Source organism: Cherax quadricarinatus, chromosome 22 (genome assembly GCF_038502225.1).
Source record: "Cherax quadricarinatus isolate ZL_2023a chromosome 22, ASM3850222v1, whole genome shotgun sequence".
In the NCBI taxonomy this organism is placed as follows: domain Eukaryota; kingdom Metazoa; phylum Arthropoda; class Malacostraca; order Decapoda; family Parastacidae; genus Cherax; species Cherax quadricarinatus.
The window spans coordinates 29,335,943-29,356,919 of record NC_091313.1 but is presented as its reverse complement, the minus strand read 5'-3'; positions in this window follow the sequence as shown (position 1 = coordinate 29,356,919).

Genomic DNA, 20,977 nt, shown 5'->3' with positions numbered 1-20,977 from the left:
TATTTTTTATTCAGTCTATCCTCCTATTCTTTTAACTCGGTCTCCTCATCTTCTCCCTGACATTCTCCTCTCCCTCCCTTCCTTCCTTCTCTCCCTCCCCATCATCAAAAGTACTCCCCATTAATTTAAGGTTAGGTTTAGGGTTCCTAAATTTATTTACAAGCTAAGAGGTTCCTCTCTTTTTTTCTCTCTCTCTCTCTCTCTCTCTCTCTCTCTCTCTCTCTCTCTCTCTCTCTCTCCCCAGGGCCCAAAACACATTATGAGCCACCAGTCCCCAGTCTTATAAACTAGGAACATATAAATAAAAATTCAGCAACTCCTTGAGAAGAGTCTCGAGAGTCTTTTATCTGGTGAGAGGCTTCGTAAAATCCCTCAGACGAATGTTCCTTGATCGCTCGTCTTGAAACTCTTTAAGAAATTGATGCTTCTTAAGATCTCACCTTTTCTCCTGTCTTTCTACTTCTTAAATATTTCATGCTCATTCATTTCTTCTTTCTCTCTCTCTCTCTCTCTCTCTCTCTCAGATCCGTGTCAAGAGTTTCTCCTGTTTTTACTCAAGAGATAATTAATATATATATTTATAAAAATATATATATATATATATATATATATATATATATATATATATATATATATATATATATATATATATATATATATTTGTTAAATTTTCGAGTTCATCCTTGTGACTTAATTTATGACTTAGTAATATGATGAACTTGGAACCTTTCATCATCCCATCCCCTAGTCTTTTTCCTCAGTCTTCCTCAGTTCAGTTTTTCTCCATTCGGTCTTCCTTCTCAGTCATCCCTCCCTCAGTTTTCATTCCTCTACGTTTCTTTCCAAATTATTGCGGCCTTTTGACCTCACCAACTTCAAAACAACCATCTTTTTCGTCCCCACATTAATTTTTACCTTAACAAAAACAATGTCTAACATAAATTATGTTTCGTTAATTTCATGAGCATTCTGAGTCAGTAGGGTAAAAAAAATGAAATTTCGACCGGTTGAAAGATTTTTTTTAAAGGCTGCTTCAGAGGTCTTTTTTAAGGCCACTTCAAAGATTTTTTAGGATGCTTCAAAGATCTCTTTACGCTGCTTCAAATATAGTATTTAGTTGGCTTAAAAAGCTTTGAGACTGCGCCAGAGATTTATTTTTTTAGGTTGAGTCAAATTTTTAGGCTGGATCAAAGATTCTTGTTTTTACGTTTTTCTTTCCTGCCGCTGTGAGGGGGGGGGAAGGGGAAGGGAAGCGGACAGCTTAGCTTCCCTTGAGACCCAGTTTGGGGGAAGGGGGGTAAGGAGAGAATAAGACTCCGAGGGAGGGGTAAAAGGGTCGGAGAACCCCTTTAACCAGTGGATATACACTACTAACTGGTGCTGGAGGATGTGGACATAAACAGAGGAATGCTTGAATAAGTTATGAATTAAGAGAATCTGAATGTTTTAGACCGAGTGAAACACAGATACTGAATGTTTTAGACTGAGTGAAACACAGATACTGAATGTTTTAGACTGAGTGAAACACAGATACTAAATGTTTTAGACTGAGTGAAACACAGATACTGAATGTTTTAGACTGAGTGAAACAGATACTGAATGCTTTAAACCGAGTGACACACAGACACTGAATGTTTTAGACTGAGTGAAACACAGATACTGAATGTTTTAGACTGAGTGAAACACTGATACTGAATGTTTTAGACTGAGTGAAACACTGATACTGAATGTTTTAGACTGAGTGAAACACAGATACTGAATGTTTTAGACTGAGTGAAACACAGATACTGAATGTTTTAGACTGAGTGAAACACAGATACTGAATGTTTTAGACTGAGTGAAACACAGATACTAAATGTTTTAGACTGAGTGAAACACTGATACTGAATGTTTTAGACTGAGTGAAACACAGATACTGAATGTTTTAGACTGAGTGAAACACAGATACTGAATGTTTTAGACTGAGTAAAACACAGATACTGAATGTTTTAGACTGAGTGAAACCCTTTAACCAGTGGATATACACTACTAACTGGTGCTGGAGGATGTGGACATAAACAGAGGAATGCTTGAATAAGTTATGAATTAAGAGAATCTGAATGTTTTAGACCGAGTGAAAAACAGATACTGAATGTTTTAGACCGAGTGAAACACAGATACTGAATGTTTTAGACTGAGTGAAACACTGATACTGAATGTTTTAGACTGAGTGAAACACAGATACTGAATGTTTTAGACTGAGTAAAACACAGATACTGAATGTTTTAGACTGAGTGAAACACAGATACTGAATGTTTTAGACTGAGTGAAACACAGATACTGAATGTTTTAGACTGAGTGAAACACAGATACTGAATGTTTTAGACTGAGTGAAACACTGATACTGAATGTTTTAGACTGAGTGAAACACAGATACTGAATGTTTTAGACTGAGTGAAACACAGATACTGAATGTTTTAGACTGAGTGAAACACTGATACTGAATGTTTTAGACTGAGTGAAACACAGATACTGAATGTTTTAGACTGAGTGAAACACAGATACTGAATGTTTTAGACCGAGTGAAACACAGATACTGAGTGAAACACAGATACTGAATGTTTTTAGATACTAGACGGAGTGAAACACAGATACTGAATGCTTTAGACCGAGTGAAACACAGATACTGAATGCTTTAGACCGAGTGAAACACAGATACTGAATGCTTTAGACCGAGTGAAACACAGATACTGAATGTTTCATACCGAGTGAAACACAAATATTGAATGTTTTATACCGAGTGAAATACAGTTACTGAATGTCTTACACTGTAAGAGATAATCACTGTATTATCACAGCGTGACATAGGGAGGGAGAAACAAGAACGCTTGTCGTAAAAGGTTAAGCAATGGCGGGAAAGATATTGAGCCTGTACGCTATCGTACATCCCCCCAAGTATACGCTGCTAATCATTTTTACGGTTACTCAAGGTCGTACTTCCTCCCCGGTCTTCTCGGCGAGTCCCTGTTGTGCGTTCGCGCACCAAAATCGCCTCACATTTAGGCATTATTGCATTTCTTTGTGATAGTGAATATTGTAACTGGTTAGTTGACATTAACATAAGGTAATTGACCTGTCGGTTAGCAGGTTAATTAGGTTCGAAACCTACAGATTACATAGTTATTAAGGCTGCATGTCACCCGTTCTCCACCTAAGATACTTTAATTTTAAGTGTAGGGATAAAAAGCAAATTCTAAGAGTATACATAGATATACGCCTCTTCAAGTATACATGGACGTTTTCTCCTACTGTATATATGAAGATATACTTCTCAGAATATATATATACAGCGTCAGTATGTAGAACTTATCTATGTAACGTCCAAAGACAACATTGGTGTTAGCTGGAGATGAAACATCGTCGCTGAAAGTCCATCAAGTTGTTTTATTTTCTTTAACGTTACTTTTATATTATAACTTTCCATGGTCTTATTCTGATTAATTCACTCTTATATGCAGGTTTATGAAAATAGTAATCGAGGTATTTCCTTTTCTTATTCCTCTAGATTCTCTGTCATCACCTCTTCCTACTCCTGTACATTCTCAGTCATCACCTCTTCCTATTCCTCCACATTCTCAATCATCACCTCTCCCTACTCTTCTGTATTCGCAATCATAATCTTCAACACCATCTCTAGTCTCCCTCCTTCCCCTCCTCCTCCTATAACCACCTTCACAAGCTCCTCCTTACGTCCTCTAACATCACACAAACATGCTCCACCTTACCTCCTTTAATCTCCTCCTCCTCTTCCTCTCTACCCCCTTTAACACCTTCACCTATACATGCACCTCCAGCCGCACCTCCTCTTGCATCACCTTACTCCTCCCACCATCTATTCAGGCTCTTCCAAGACTTTTTAAAAAGATTTCCTCTCCTGCCTTTTTATAGACCATTGCCTGTGGAATGTGATCACAGAAGCCCCCGGCGCAAGAGCCGGGCAATCTGCATAATTTTCTTGAAGACATGACTTCCCTGGTGGGGCGCCTGCACCTCACAGGGTGGTGCTCAACGCTCTCCTTTATTACTCCTTAAGACGCGGTTAATGTGATGAGTTATGGGGGGAAGGTGCAAGGTGTGTTGTGGGTTAGTGAGTCTGTGTAATCTCTTTGTAACGCTCATGGGAGGGGTTCAGTATTGTCTTTAGTCCTAGCTTCTCAATTACTCGCGGTCAGATGCTCAAATTCATGGTCTATTGGCATTATCGTACTTATTCTTTGTGCAGTGTTAGGAATTTACATCCTCTTCCTCACATGTTGCTGACATTCCTGAGAGTCATTAATTTACCGGAAATTATACGAGCGAGGTGTCCCTTTAGTGATATGCTCTGTGTGATGCTCACTCCATTGTCCTCCTCTATTATCGAGTTTCGTAGCCTCTCTCCACAGAAACTATACTTCCTCTCCGGTTTTATCTGTTTCCTAATTTGTATAACCTTACATTTCTTCGTATTAAACTACCTGCCAGTTGCTCGACTAATCTTGCAACCAACGCAGGTCTTCCTAGAGTCAATTCCCTTCATCCCGTACCAGTGACGCGTTTTCTGACCGAGCCACTCTCGCTAACTTTCATTCTTTTCACTACTATTTTTTTTTCATTTCCTTTTATAAATTTGTATGTGATCGACATACCTCTTTGGCTTTCACTGTAAACCATTGCATTTTGTCTTCCTGCATAATTCCTAATTTCCAGTTCGGGAATCCAGTTATGTCTGTATCCACATGTTGGCGACCGAGACAAGTCGAAAAGTGGGTATAAGGACCCGCAGAGTAAACTTCATCAAGACTTACGTCTGTGACGTAGTCTTCACCTACGCTGAAGAGTGAGCATGTTCAGAGATACATGAATAACGAACAGTGAGCATGTTCAGAGATACATGAACAGCGAACAGGGAGTATGTCCAAAGATACATAAACAGATGCACACAGACTCACAGACATTTGTTCCCCCTTCCTTCTCTATTCAAAATGCCACTGGGACACCTTAAGCTTCACGCAGAATACTGGACATCATTTTTGAGATTGATATTCCGTGAGCGAGCCGAGGGAGGCGTCGCTCCCTGTTCCTGCCACAGCCAACATTTAATTATTTGGTGTGGGTGTGGGGGCCAAACCTGGAATGTCGAGCGTGCTCAGAATGCTGGAGAGAAGAGACGGTGGGGGAATGAAAGAAGAAAGAGACGAGAAAAGTGAATGGAAGAGGCGAGAGAAATGAAAGGTAGATGAGAGAGGCGAGAATGGTGACTGGGAGAGAGAGGTGAGGGGAAGTGGAATGAGACGAAAGAGGTGAATTGAAAAGAGGAAAAAGGGAGTTGAATGGTAGAAGGGAGAGGGTGAATGAAAGAAGGTATAGGTGAATGATGGAAGAAGGGAGAGGGTAAATGATGGAAAAAGGGTGAGGGTGAATGGAAGAAGGCAGAGGAGAATGATGGAAGAAGGGAGAGAGTGAATGGAAGAAGGGAGCTGTCAATAGACGAGGGAATAAAGCAAAATGAAGTCGGAATAAAGTCGAGAATGAAAGGAATAGAAGGGTGTCATAGAAGAGCGGAGGGGGAACAGAGGGGGGGGAGGAGAATAAAAGTGGAAAAACGGCAAAACGAAAAGTTATGATTGGGAGAAAGAGGAATGAGAAATATTAAAACAGAGAAATGGAGATTAAGGAAAAGCAGAAACAAAGCGAAACAGAAATAAAGATAACTACAAGGGAGAGAGAGAAGGAGAGAGAGAGAGAGAGAGAGAGAGAGAGAGAGAGAGAGAGAGAGAGAGAGAGAGAGAGAGAGAGAGAGAGAGAGAGAGAGAGAGAGAGAGAGAGCTTGTGAATAAAGCTAGGGATCTTTAACCTTGTCAAACCTTGTATAACAGAGAGAGAGAGAGAGAGAGTGGGGGGGGGGATCAAAGAGCAAACTTTTCCGAGTTCATTCATTCCTAGAATGATTCAAGTCTGGAACATGTTCGTACAGCATAACATCGATGAGATAAAGTTAGCTGACCGAATGAAATCACTGGCCCACAGATGGCTCCAGTTTCATCCTGTTCCCTATTTATATGTCTTAACAATTAAAAGGCTTTTAAATTAACTAATGTAGGTAACAGTTTTAACTTGTAAATAGATAGGAATTATTACAACCCTCTAGAAAATCTTGTAAATAAATACAAAAAAATGGAGAGTGATCACAGTGAGGAAAAGGGTAAGGAGAATTGGGAGAAATACTAAAGAAAAGAATAGCTGATAAAGTTATGAAAGAGTAGATGGGAGACGGGAAAGACGCAACACAAGATGGTATGTTCTTTGCGTCTTTCCTAGACCTTCTTCATCTTCTCTCCCTCCCTCCTTCCCTTCCTCCCCTGGAAACCGTTCTCCCTTGCTTCTTCCCTCACCCACGCTGCATATTTACTGCCCATCCTTCACCCCTCGTCTCCATCCTGTTGACTCCTCCCTCAACACACCCTCCTCAGTACCCCAGTATCCCTCCTTCAGATGAGTCAGAATTCCTTCTGTTGATGCTGCCGATGTAGAGCCTTTACCTCTCTCTCTCTCTCTCTCTCTCTCTCTCTCTCTCTCTCTCTCTCTCTCTCTCTCTCTCTCTCTCTCTCTCTCGCTATCTATCTAAATTAAATATTATAAGATAATTAACAAAGTAACGTTAAACAAATGTTTTTATTTACAATGAATGAAAAAAATCAGAACACTGAAATGAAACAAAAGTTCGAACAAAAGCAGTGTAAAATAAATTCTAAAAATAATATTAACAGGAGAGCAAGTGCCATAGAGGTGGGTGAGTGCCATGGAGGTGGGTGAGTGCCATGGAGGTGGGTGAGTGCCATGGAGGTGGGTGAGTGCCATGGAGGTGGGTGAGTGCCATGGAGGTGGGTGAGTGCCATGGAGGTGGGTGAGTGCCATGGAGGTGGGTGAGTGCCATGGAGGTGGGTGAGTGCCATGGAGGTGGGTGAGTGCCATGGAGGTGGGTGAGTGCCATGGAGATGGGTGAGAGTGCCATGGAAGCGAGTGATTGCCATGGAGGTGGGTGAAAGTGCCAATTAGGTGAGTGAATGAGTACCATGGATGTGGGCGAGTTGGTGCCATGGAGGTGAGTGAGAGTGCCATGGAGGTATTTGAGTGTCATGGACGTTGGTGAGTGCTATGTAGGTGGGTGAGTGAGTGTCATGGAAGTTCACTCGTCTCAGCCACAATAAATATTAAAGTAATATTGCTGAACCATTAAACTCTACGGACGCAGCCATTCACGTTTCAATATCAGCTCAATAAAATAAGTTCATTCACCACCACCACTATCACCTACACCACCACCCCATCACCACCGCCACCACCACTACTACCACCACCACCAACACTACCACTACCACCACAACAACCACCACTACCACCACAACAACCACCGCCACCACAACAACCACCACCACCACCAACACTACCACTACCACCAACACTACCACTACCACCACAACAACCACCAACATTACCACTACCACCACAACAGCCACCACCACCACCGCCACCACAACAACCACCACCACCACCAACACTACCACTACTACCACAACAACCACCGCCACCACAACAACCACCACCACCACCACCACCAACACTACCACTACCACCACAACAACCACCGCCACCACAACAACCACCGCCACCACAACAACTACCACCACCACCAACACTACCACTACCACCACAACAACCACCACCACCACCACCACAACAACACAGCGGCTTCACATTCTGTTACACAAAATTAAATATACAAATAACAAACAAGAGAGACGTATTTACAGTACCACGTCTTCCACTGTATTCTTCCCTTCCACCTTCGATCGCTTCCCACCTTCACTCCCTTCCCTTCCTTTCCACGTTCCCACCGTCGCTCCCTTCCCACTCAAATCCCTACCACCAAATAAAAAAAATCCATTCCTACTCTACTTTTTCCACTTAACTACAAAGAATTGCATTCCTGGACAGGGATGAAGCCATACAGGGATTTTATTAAATTTTTAAAATGGGTGTGGAGATAAATAAAAATATATAAAGAGGGAAGGGGAGGTGTTGTGGGGGTGATAAGAAGGGGTCTGAAGGAGATGATGAAATGTTGAAGAGTATAAGGAGAGACGTGGAGGAGAAGGGGAAAGGATTGAGGAGAGGAAAGATAGGGGAGGGGATGGAACGTGAGAAGTAGGAAAAGCAGAAGTACTTAAGACTGAATAAAATAATTAAAATCAATCTTTAAATATAAGCAAACCAGTTAAACAAACGTAGAGAGAAAAATGTTAGTTATCCACTCATATTTTTCCCTCATGCGTGTGACATTAACTACTGCAGCCTTCAAGGAATCTCAAACTTGCTCGAGTGAGGACCATCTAACAGATGAGTAGCTCTTATCCTCCTGTAATTTGTGCTTCCAGCACTCTTCTCCAAAATACACACACACTCACACACACACACACACACACACACACACACACACACACACACACACACACACACACACACACACACACACACACACAGGACAGCAAAAACTGAAGATGTTTATTATGGATACAAAGGGTCAAGAGAATCATGTTTAACAAGAGGAAAATTAATAAGACAAGCGGAGATCATATTGTTGAACTAAGCATGCAGAAGGAAGGTGCGAGAGGTCGTGGAAGAAACACGGAGCACATAAAAAAGCAGGAAACTGAGAAATAAATAGAAGAGAAACAAGTTCGATAGAATATGTAAAGATGCTGAGACAGCTTGAATATATTTAAGAATACCAATCTGGAGTATATATTCCTGGTGTTCCGGGGGTCAATGCCCCCACGGCTCAATCCTTGACCAGGCCTCCCGGTGGATCAGTGCCTGATCAACCAGGCTGTTACTGCTGGGCGCACGTTGTCCAACGTATGAACCACAGCTCGGCTGATCGGGTACTGACTTTAGGTATCTGTCCAGCTCCCTCTTGAGGACAGTCAGGGATCTATTGGTAATTCCCCTTATGCCTAGTGAGAAGCTGTTGAACAGTCTTGGGCCCCGGACACTTACTGTCTTTACTCTTACTGTACTAATGGCGCCCCTACTTTTCATTAGGGGTATATTGCACCGTCTCCCAAGTCTTTTCCTTTCGTAGGGAGTGATTTATGCGTGCAGATTTGCGACCAGTCCCTCTAGGATTTTCCAGGTGTATATTATGATGTATCTCTCTCTCCTGCGCTCCAGTGAATACAGATCCAGTGACTCCAAGTGTTTTCAGTAATTAAGATGCTTGACAGAACTTACATATGCAGAACTAAACGGTACTGAAAGTTACTTCTTAGCCACAAAAGAAGAAAAACGACTGTGAAGGACCAAGTGATAAGACTTAAGGGAGTACTCACAGTACACGAGAGTAATGTGTGAAGTGCCTATCTGAAGAGTCAGAGAAGTGCTTTATATTAGAATGATGGGAGCTACCTGAGAGTAGGGAACCCAAGTAAATGACAGCAGGAACTAAAAAACATCCTTACAACAAAATAAGAAAGGGGAAAAAAATTCCATACAGCAAAAGCCGAGTTTTAGAAGTATGACGTTTCACGTACATGAGGTGCTTTTTTTATGCTTATCAGTTACGCCACAGTACAATTACCCCCTAAAATAAAAAGTGAAAAAATTCCTATTACAGCTTAACCTTAAAATAAGGGAACCAGAAAAAATTGGTTCTTTGTTTACATAGAGAAAGAGAACCATTATTGCCAATGGCGATGATTTCCAGTTGTCAGGTACGGGATATCTGTCAGAAAACTGGAAAAATTTCCAATCTATTTAAAAAGAGAATAGGAGGCAATGAACTTTTTCCTCAGTACCACTAAAAGCATATCAATCGTTCTTTCCTCTTCCCTTTATTCGCTTTATTCATTACTTCCCCTCTTTTTGTTATATCTCTCAAATCATTATTTCACGTCATTTACTGCCTTCCTCTCCATTCGTTCACAGACTTACGCCATCCCTCCACTACTCTCTCCTTCACAACACAAGAACCTTCAACTTCAAATGTCAGTTTCACTAATCTCCTCTACTGAGGTAATAATACAAGTTTAGTTCATCTCTGTTGTTAAAACACAGCTCATCGCTGTGTTTTAACAACAGCGATGTGGGAGTCTGACTCAGCACCTCAAGGATATTGTGGGGGTCTGACTCAGCACCTCAAGGATGTTGTGGGAGTCTGACTCAGCACCTCAAGGATATTGTGGGAGTCTGACTCAGCACCTCAAGGATATTGTGGGGGTCTGACTCAGCACCTCAAGGATATTGCGGGGGTCTGACTCAGCACCTCAAGGATATTGTGGGAGTCTGACTCAGCACCTCAAGGATATTGCGGGGGTCTGACTCAGCACCTCAAGGATATTGCGGGGGTCTGACTCAGCACCTCAAGGATATTGTGGGGGTCTGACTCAGCACCTCAAGGATATTGCGGGTGTCTGACTCAGAACCTCAAGGATGTTGTGGGGGTCTGACTCAGCACCTCAAGGATATTGCGGGGGTCTGACTCAGCACCTCAAGGATGTTGTGGGGGTCTGACTCAGCACCTCAAGGATATTGTGGGGGTCTGACTCAGCACCTCAAGGATGTTGTGGGGGTCTGACTCAGCACCTCAAGGATATTATGGGGGTCTGACTCAGCACCTCAAGGATGTTGTGGGGGTCTGACTCAGCACCTCAAGGATGTTGTGGGGGTCTGACTCAGTACCTCAAGGATATTGTGGGGGTCTGACACAGCACCTCAATGATGTTGTGGGGGTCTGACTCAGCACCTCAAGGATATTGTGGGGTTCTGACTCAGCACCTCAAGGATATTGTGGGGGTCTGACTCAGCACCTCAAGGATGTTGTGGGGGTCTGACTCAGCACCTCAAGGATATTGCGGGGGTCTGACTCAGCACCTCAAGGATATTGCGGGGGTCTGACTCAGCACCTCAAGGATGTTGTGGGGGTCTGACTCAGCACCTCAAGGATATTGTGGGGTTCTGACTCAGCACCTCAAGGATATTGCGGGGGTCTGACTCAGCACCTCAAGGATATTGTGGGGGTCTGACTCAGCACCTCAAGGATGTTGTGGGGGTCTGACTCAGCACCTCAAGGATATTGTGGGGGTCTGACTCAGCACCTCAAGGATGTTGTGGGGGTCTGACTCAGCACCTCAAGGATATTGTGGGGTTCTGACTCAGCACCTCAAGGATATTGCGGGGGTCTGACTCAGCACCTCAAGGATATTGTGGGGGTCTGACTCAGCACCTCAAGGATATTGTGGGGGCCTGACTCAGCACCTCAAGGATATTGCGGGGGTCTGACTCAGTACCTCAAGGATATTGTGGGGGTCTGACTCAGCACTTCAAGGATGTTGTGGGGGTCTGACTCAGCACCTCAGGGATGTTGTGGGGGTCTGACTCAGCACCTCGATGGATATTGTGGGGGTCTGACTCAGCACCTCAAGGATATTGTGGGGGTCTGACTCAGCACCTCAAGGATGTTGTGGGGGTCTGACTCAGCACCTCAAGGATATTGTGGGGGTCTGACTCAGCACCTCAAGGATATTGTGGGGGTCTGACTCAGCACCTCAAGGATATTGTGGGAGTCTGACTCAGCACCTCAAGGATGTTGTGGGGGTCTGACTCACCACCTCAAGGATGTTGTGGGGGTCTGACTCACCACCTCAAGGATGTTGTGGGGGTCTGACTCAGCACCTCAAGGATGTTGTGGGGGTCTGACTCAGCACCTCAAGGATGTTGTGGGGGTCTGACTCAGCACCTCAAGGATGTTGTGGGGGTCTGACTCAGCACCTCAAGGATGTTGTGGGGGTCTGACTCAGCACCTCAAGGATATTGTGGGGGTCTGACTCAGCACTTCAAGGATGTTGTGGGGGTCTGACTCAGCACCTCAAGGATGTTGTGGGGGTGTGACTCAGCACCTCAAGGATGTTGTGGGGGTCTGAATCAGCACCTCAAGGATGCTGTTTGTAGGGATGTGGGGTCTGATTCAGCACCTCAAGGATGCTGTTTATAGGGATGTGGGGGTCTGACTCAGCACCTCAAGGATGCTGTTTGTCGGGATGTGGGGGTTTGACTCAGCACCTCAAGAATGCTGTTTGTAGGGATGTGGGGTCTGACTCAGCACCTCAAGGATGCTGTTTGTCGGGATGTGGGGGTTTGACTCAGCACCTCAAGGATGCTATTTACAGGGATGTGGGAGTCTGACACAGCACTTCAAGGATACTGTTTGTAGGGATGTGGAGGTCTTACAAAGCAGATCGTGGATACTGCCTCTATTGAGATGTGGAGGTCGATGTCTGCACTTCAAGGGCGTGTGGGAAGATGTGGGGAAGGGAGGAGTTGAGTCAGCAGCTCAAGGATATTGGGGGTGTAGCGATGGGAAAGCTTGGTGAGTCTACCACTGAGATGAGTCACAACTCAAACTACTGGAACTCGATGGGGTGAAATATTACACACAGGTGTTAGCTGAAAAAAAAAGTTGCATCTCGCTATAGTCACCGAGTTGAATCCAATTTCCAGAATTTACTTTCCCCTGCTATATTTTTTTCCAAAATATATAAGGTTTCACCGGCCGGGTACCAGTAGGTGAAATCGTATATAAAAATGTACATAAAAAATATAAAAAATGTTCTTTCGTGTGAACATCATTAAACCACTATTTGTTACCTAATACCAATGCATCCACGTAAGAAATGCTAATTATATGTACTAATGAGGCTGCACAGAAGTTTCAAATTTAACTTCACAAAAATACTGAAGGTGAGTGCGCACAGCAGCCCGCGGGCCGACACGGAGAGAAATATTGCTCATATTTGAGTAAAAACACACTTTGTAATGATGTTGGTAGAATTTCCGAGAATATGATTGGGAAAAGGACACAAGGGCAACTAATGTGACCTTTTATTGTAACAACGTTTCGCTCTCCTGAAGCTCTCTCAAGCCGTTACGGTTTAACAAAGCTCCTGGAGAGCGTAAAGTTGCTGCAATAAATTGTCACATTAGTTGCCCTTGTGTCCTTTTACTTAACAGAAACACACTCACGCTCTATGGGTACCTATTTTAACAACAAGGAAACCCAACACCATAGATGCAGACGATAATACTTCAGAGGTGGGACCAGGAGCCCAGATTTGACTCCCCCCTCTCAAATCGGTGAGTACATGAGCGACCCACGAAAATGACCTCGAGAGAAAAAAAAAGACATTTGGAAAACGAAAATATATTTAATATTCCCTCTAGAAGCCAGAAATACAATCAGATGAGAAAAAATTAATTAAAACTTTTAGTGTGTTCGGTGGAGAGAATTCAAGGCGGAATGTCTTTGGATTTCTCCAGAAACAATAAACTCTACTGTGGTTTAAATTGGATAAAAAAAAGTCTTTGGATTTTATTGACTTTCTGGCTCACAGGTCTGGTAATATTAATTCACTTTTTCAAGTTCATGCTCGAAAAAAATTATTCGTAGTAAATGATTTAGTTAGAGGTGAAATGTTTATTGAGATTCACTTTTAGTGGGGTGGGGGAGGGGAGGGGTTAGAGAAAATTTTGACATTGACCACATGGGTACATGACACAGACACAGACACAGACAGACAGACACAAACACACACACACACACACACACACACACTCACACACACACACACACACACACACACACACACACACACACACAGGAATCACATAAACATATAACTTCGTCGGCATTACCAACACTATCTCACTTAGGAACTGCATTGAAGACCCTTAAAAAGAAATTCCTACACTATATAAAACATGTGTCTGGTCCATCACAGAGTAAGCAGCGCCAGCATGAAGCCCACACCCAATCACGTAAAAGACGTCGAGAATTAGTTCTCGAATTGATAAGACTAACTTATTACCCTAGAAGTTAAGACCAGAATACAGACCTAGAAAGGTCAAACCTGGAAGAAGAAAATATTAAGGGGAAGCAAATGGCAGCTAAAGACAAAAATATGTAACAGGAATGTTAGGAAATAATTTTTTTTACAAAGTATGGGAGGTTAGTAGTTAGAATGTAATATAGTAGTGGAGATTAATTTTATATACAAATTCTTGAATATTTATGACTCAAGAAATAGTAATGACACCATTGTAAACAAACCACGGTACGGGCGGGGACTGAACTCGCGGTGAGTTGTACGACTTACCCACTGCGAGTTCAATCCCCACCCGTACCGTGGTTTATTGACTATTTATCCCACATCACAAGAAGAGGCAATCTTCACTTAACACACTGGCTCCGATAATTCTGAATTTATGAACTAATCCTAGCAAATTGTCACCTACATAGCTTAAAAACCCCCAAAATATATTTTCTTTGAAACTGACAAACTGGCATTTGCAAACTATCATAACAAATTCATCCTTTTTCCAATTAGGATACATCAGTGATGAAAGTTTGAAGTCGATCAGAATGAGCGTTCTAAAGGTGTCGCAATGAAACCGAAATGGGATATGGGTTTTAAAAACTGACTAAAAAACACCTTCCCATTCCAGTAGTTGAAAATTTGAAGCCGATCGCATGACGAGTTCTCAAGTTATGAACGACAACTTTGGTGGAAGAAAAAGGCAAATAATTTCAGCTTTACAAAAATCCGGCTGTTGGTGCTAGCAATACAGGATATACACACTTGGTCTCAGATCTAGCCGCGGGGTCGTTGACTCCAGAAACCCTCTCCAGGTATACTCCAGGTATACCCTGAGGTGTATTTAATCCTCGGTTTAGGGATTAAAATATTTTTGTCTAGTGGTGAATAGGTTGCATGCAGCCTTAATGACCACAGTGTAGACAATAGGCTTTAAACCCCATTACTCAACGTACTAGCAGGTCGCACTATCATAGGCCCCAGAGTCTGGGTGATCACGAACTGGAGTAACGCCCTTGTATTCCTCAGCCAGACAACTGACTCTGCTCAATATAGAGTATTTGAAGGGTAATCAAGCTGCAAACTCGGATACTTCCAAGGGGAAAAATCAGAGATAGCCACCTTGAAAATCAAGGATATCCACAGTGAAAATCAGACATATTCAAGGTGAAAAATCAGACATCCATCTGGAAAAAAACATTTTTTTTTGCTATCTCTACCAAACTTGCTGTAACTCTCTCTCTCACTCTTCAAGCAAGTTTATTCCCGCAGGAAACATTAAAAATGGCGGACTAAGCTTCGAAGCTTATTTCAAGCCATTCTCAAGCCTTGATTATATATTCATGGAGAAGCGCTAATCCTGTAGGGGGATACAGAGTATCAGGGAAATGGGAAGTAATCACATAATCTTATTGCAACAAGAATTATCCAACTCAGCGTATATACCCTGAAAGATGTACACCTCTCGGTATATATATATATATATATATATATATATATATATATATATATATATATATATATATATATATATATATATATATATATATATATATATATATATATATATATATAATGGAAATATTGATACACATGTATATAGTTTACCTTACTCTCATGTTTCAGGGAGTAAAGTATACTTGACTGGTGGTATACGGTCTACAATCACCCTCCTAATGTAGTCGAGTGCTCTTAAATCCAGTGTATCAGTAGTTAATTCTCCACGTCGAACCGAAACGTCGTTAAAATTTCCTTTCTTCTATGTGCCGGTTATTTGTGTACTCTTAAACCCATTAATCATAACGTTCAGGATGCTGGTAACGAGAGCTGGACTTGTCTCGGTGTTTGTGATAAATCTGGAATTCATTCTTCGACTCTTGCTTGTCTGCTGGAACACACAGAATGCTGAATTTTAGTCACTGACCCAATACAACTTTACGCGCAGAGACTTTGCTTTCTCTTATTTTAGAGATTAAAGCATTCTTTATCTGTGGTTTACAAGTTACCAGCATCCTTAATGAACCTCCATGTAGTCTGTAAGCTTCAAACTCAACGAGGAAGCGTTGAAATCTGAACGTTTATAACCTTTTGTGGGAGCGTTGGCTGCCTGGCAGATGTTGGAACTGTAATGACGGCCGCGGTCAGCGGGTGAATCATCAGCGGAACAAAAAATACGGGTTGTTTACCAAAATTCATCTCCCTCACACGCACCTCCTACACCCTCATGTCCACAATCCCCTCTAGAAGAATGCAGAGAAATGGTGTAAAAACACCCACACAAACGCAATGTGATGTGATCCTTTGTTAGCGACATTTCGTCCGCACAGTGGGCTTTTGGTTATGATTTGATAAATCCCTCTGTGGGCGATATGTCGCCGATGATGGTATGTATTATACTGCATTTGTGTATTTTTTCTACCAAGGAGGGTGCCATGATGTTGAAGAAAGCTTGTTGAACTAAGAAATTAGGCTACCCTTTCAATCAACGGATTAAACCCCATTACTTCCCATTTCCCAGTAACTGTACTGTTATTTTCCCCATGAAAATAACAGTAATCAACTCCAAGGAAAACTCCCGTTCACCCTTTTGCGTTGTTCGAAGGAACAAAGCAGAACAAGAGGAAGACGCCAATAAATGCATAAGAGGAGTAAAGTTGAGGAGAGAGAGACAATGGAGGCGAGGGTGGCAAGAATACTGAGTGGGAGGATAATATGCAAATGCTTGCTTGCTAGTTTTTTTTTTTTTTGCACCGAAGAAACCAGGGCGTGCAAATGCGTCCTCCTTGCTGCAGATTCTTATCACAAGACGGGTGCCAAGACACTCTTGTTGTTGTTGTTGTAAACTTATTTAATGTTTTAAAACTTTCTTGTCGTCAGCATTCATTCAAGGGTGATAACACATCCTGGTTGCAGTATTAGGTTGAAGATATATGGAACGGAATTCCAACCTTAGGATGGATGGAACAAGTGATTAGTCTGATGATTGGTAGGAAATAAGAAACGGCAAAGGTGTGCGCAACTTCAACAAATTCTAATGAGGAACTATGAACGGAGTCAGGAGGATAATAACTGTAGGCCAGTGGTAAAAAATATACCAACAGTATGTAAATAATACAGTATTAAGTTTATGTCATTTATCGTCCCTGGTGGACGAAATATCTTCTCAATAAATGACATAAATTGCATATAATGTCTTATTTAGACCTTACAGTGTACTAAGATCTTCAAATGGCAAAGGAAAGAAGAAAGACGGACTGGAAAGAGAGTGAAAGGGATCAGGGAAGAGCAAGAATAGAGAAAGAGAAGAGGACAAAGAGTGGGAGGGAAGAAGAGGGAGGCTCATGGGAGAGAGGGAGTGACATTTATGGTAAAAGCTTCAGGTGTTGTCTGTATAAAAAAAAAAATACCGCAGGCAAGAGGGTCAGGCCATTCTTATATGTTGTGGACCTAAATGGCCAATTCGGGTCACCAATGAGGCCGTATAGATCTCCTCTATAGTGCTACAGGACACGCTAGTCATATAATGAATCCCATATATTGATAGATGTCAGGTTGTTTGGAGGATACTGCCCATAGAATGGTGATGCATTCTGTTTATTGGTGAGGAGACAAAATTATGTAGTGGTGACGATACACAGCAATTCAGTACTGACGCAAAGCCTTATAGTGATGACGCAAGACCATACAGGAGTGACGTAAGCCTTGTAGTAATGACGCAAGACCATATAGGAGTGACGCAAGCCTTGTAGTAATGACGCAAGACCATATAGGAGTGACGCAACCCTTGTAGTAATGACACAAGACCATATAGGTGTGAAGCAAGCCTTACTGTGATGAGGCAAGACCATATAAGAGTGACGCAAGCCTTATAGTGATGACGCAAGACCATATAGGAGTGAGGCAAGCCTTAATGTGATGACACAAAACCATATAGGAGTGACGCAAGTCATATTGTGATGACGCAAGACCATTTAGGACTGACGCAAACCTTACAGTGACGACATAAGACCACACAGGAGTGACACATGTTTGTGATTCTCGAGTGTCTGGTAACACTGTAGCCACATGAATTGCTGCTGATATAAACAAAGTGAAGTATGAATTGCAGTTAACACGTCGTTGGTGGTAAGAGCAGACATGAAGATGCTTGCTGAAAGAATGTAGTTATATCCTGACGATGTTATGAAACAAACATGAAGAATATGGAGCAACTTATCTTTTCATAAATTGATTTTACCCTCTTGTTCGTTTTTATTCTTCTCCTCTCTTTTTCATCCTATTCTCCTTGACCCTTTTTTCTTTTCCTTTTTCGTTTCCTCTTTTTCTTCTTACCAGAGCTTTGCAAAATATTACTCAGCAAGGTATAAACACAACATTTACTGGGCTTCTGTTATGTACAAGAGGAGAAATTAGGTTTTGCCGACGAAGCTTGTACTTTATTATGCACCAAGAATCCATCTCGAGGACAGTAGCGGCTTGTTAATTGCGAAAAGCATATCAGTCTTGCGGACGGTAGTGGCTATTTAGCTTATTATGCGCTGCATATCCATCCTGTGGACGGTAAATGCTAGTTTATTGTGTCTCTCACATCCATCTCTTGGACGGTACCGTTTATTAGGCGCCCTGTATCTTTTCAGTAGACAGTATAACAAAAGCGTAAGGATGCACAAAAGATCTATTAACTGGGCACTGATAAGACTATACAGAATACATTTGGTAAATTTAATGGCACTGTGTATAACATAAACTGAAAATTGAAGGAGGGTATGTTCTTAAGCAGGATGTATCTTGCAAATAAGAAAGCAGTTCCATTAACGTGGCGATTTAGGCAGCAACTGAAGGTGGTTACTATAAGCATAACAACAAACACCAACGATAACGGTCCAAGGCTACGTACATGGGAGTAGAAGTACAGAACTGTGGCATCCACAAGGGCGCTTCCCACACGGTGTGACCTGGGACTACCACCCTCACCCACTGGCCACCGTGATGAACCTCTTGGGGAGTCCAGCCAGTAATAAAACTAACCAGATGGTGTGTGTTACGCCGGAATAACTGGTGTGTGTGTGTATTAATATTAGTAGTTGGGCCGGAGGTAATTAGGAGGCTGGTCAAGGAGGGGTAGTAAAACCGCGTATAAATTATAACGTAGAGCTCCGTGGTCAACAAGGGAAGGGGCGGGGAGTGGGAAGAGTCTATAATATTAGGGTAAGTTGCATGTCTGACCTCTCTTGAGGGTTGTTCAAGTTTGGTCACCTGTCTCGCCCCTCACCCCCTGTACGTGCTGCCCTCAGGGAAGGCATCTCAATGCATTTGTATGCCTGGTTAGACGTGTTTCATTATTATTATTATTATTATTATTATTATTATTATTATTATTATTATTATTATTGTTGTTGTTGTTGTTGTTGTTGTTGTTGTTGTTGTTGCTGTTATTAATTTTATTACTATTCAATATTTCCATTATCATTATTATTACTATTATTACTGTTGTTGCCGTTGCTAATTTTATTACTAATCGTATCAATATTTCAATTATTACTATTATTATTATTATTATTATTATTATTATTATTATTATTATTGTTATTATTATTATTATTATTATTATTATTATTATTATTATTATTATTATTATTACTGAAAAGTGCCACAAACCTTATGGATCTTGCAGCGTTTGGAAAGCGAGATATTTTGTAATGAAGAAAGAGACGGGTATGTAAACTGTCATCAAGGTACTCTCCTCTTAGGGTTAGTCATGTAGGGGACCCACAGCCTTGTTTTCATGACTTACGGAACACGTTCGCCATGGGCACTCCGAGTCCCTTGCATTGTTAATGTGCCCTGCCAAATGTTTCATTGAAACCAGAGTTCTTGTTCGGGTTTATAGTGTAATTTTCTGCGAACTTCGTTCCTGTTCACTAACTGACATGGATTCGACATGGAGGGGAGGGGAGGCAATGTTTCTCTCTACGCAGAGCTTCTTCGAGTTGTGAATACATAAAGCTGTAAAATAGAGCGAAATGTTGCCACAGGGAAATCTTATTTTGCAACGTGTGTCTTTCCTTTACTAATTAGTTTTTTTGCTTATTCAACGCTTCTTGTTTACAGTGCCTTGGGTATTTCGTCTCAGTTCTTCCATCACGAAGACTTGTATAAAATGCCTGTTTCAAGCGCTATCTGGTTCTTCTTCTGTATGAGACTTTGTTCTGATTCTTATCTGTAACCCTGGTCTCTCTCGAACCAACATACGCAACACGATCAACGTTACGCTAAGAAATTTAAGAATAACAGACTGCAGCGTCACTCACACATACAAGACCACAATATCAACAGCACGCCAACACACACACGACCACACAAACACGCTAATGTACATGTTCGCACAAACATACCAGCCAACACATATATAACCACACCACTAACAGCACACGAACACATACTTAGCCCCAATATAAACTTGCCAACACACATGACCACACAAACACACGAACGTACAGGATCACACAAACACACGAACGTACAGGATCACACAAACACACCTATACACACAACACCACACCAATAACAGTAGACAACACACACACACACACACACACACACACACACACACACACACACACTAACAAAAACAAACCAACACACACACACGACCACAGCAAATACTAGTGTGCGTGCCCTTGAAGATGATTACCTCCGGCTGTTGCGACTCACACCTGCTTCACCACATATGTTTTCAGAATGAGAAGTAACCGGACCTGCGTGACCATCAGACCCTAGGTTGTCCTCCTCCTGCTGGGATCTCCTGCAGCATCAACAGTAGACACTGCCTCCTACTAGAAGGCACAGGCCACTCTTAACCGCGGAAATATTATTGTATTCTAATATTTGTAATATCTACTGTTTTTTAATATAAACCAATCTTCTGACGGTAAAGAGTCCCTTTATGTTTACTCTGCTGACTGATATAACTCCCTTTTCCGTTTCCATATCAAACCTGATTACCTTCCATTCCCCAAGCACTGTATTAT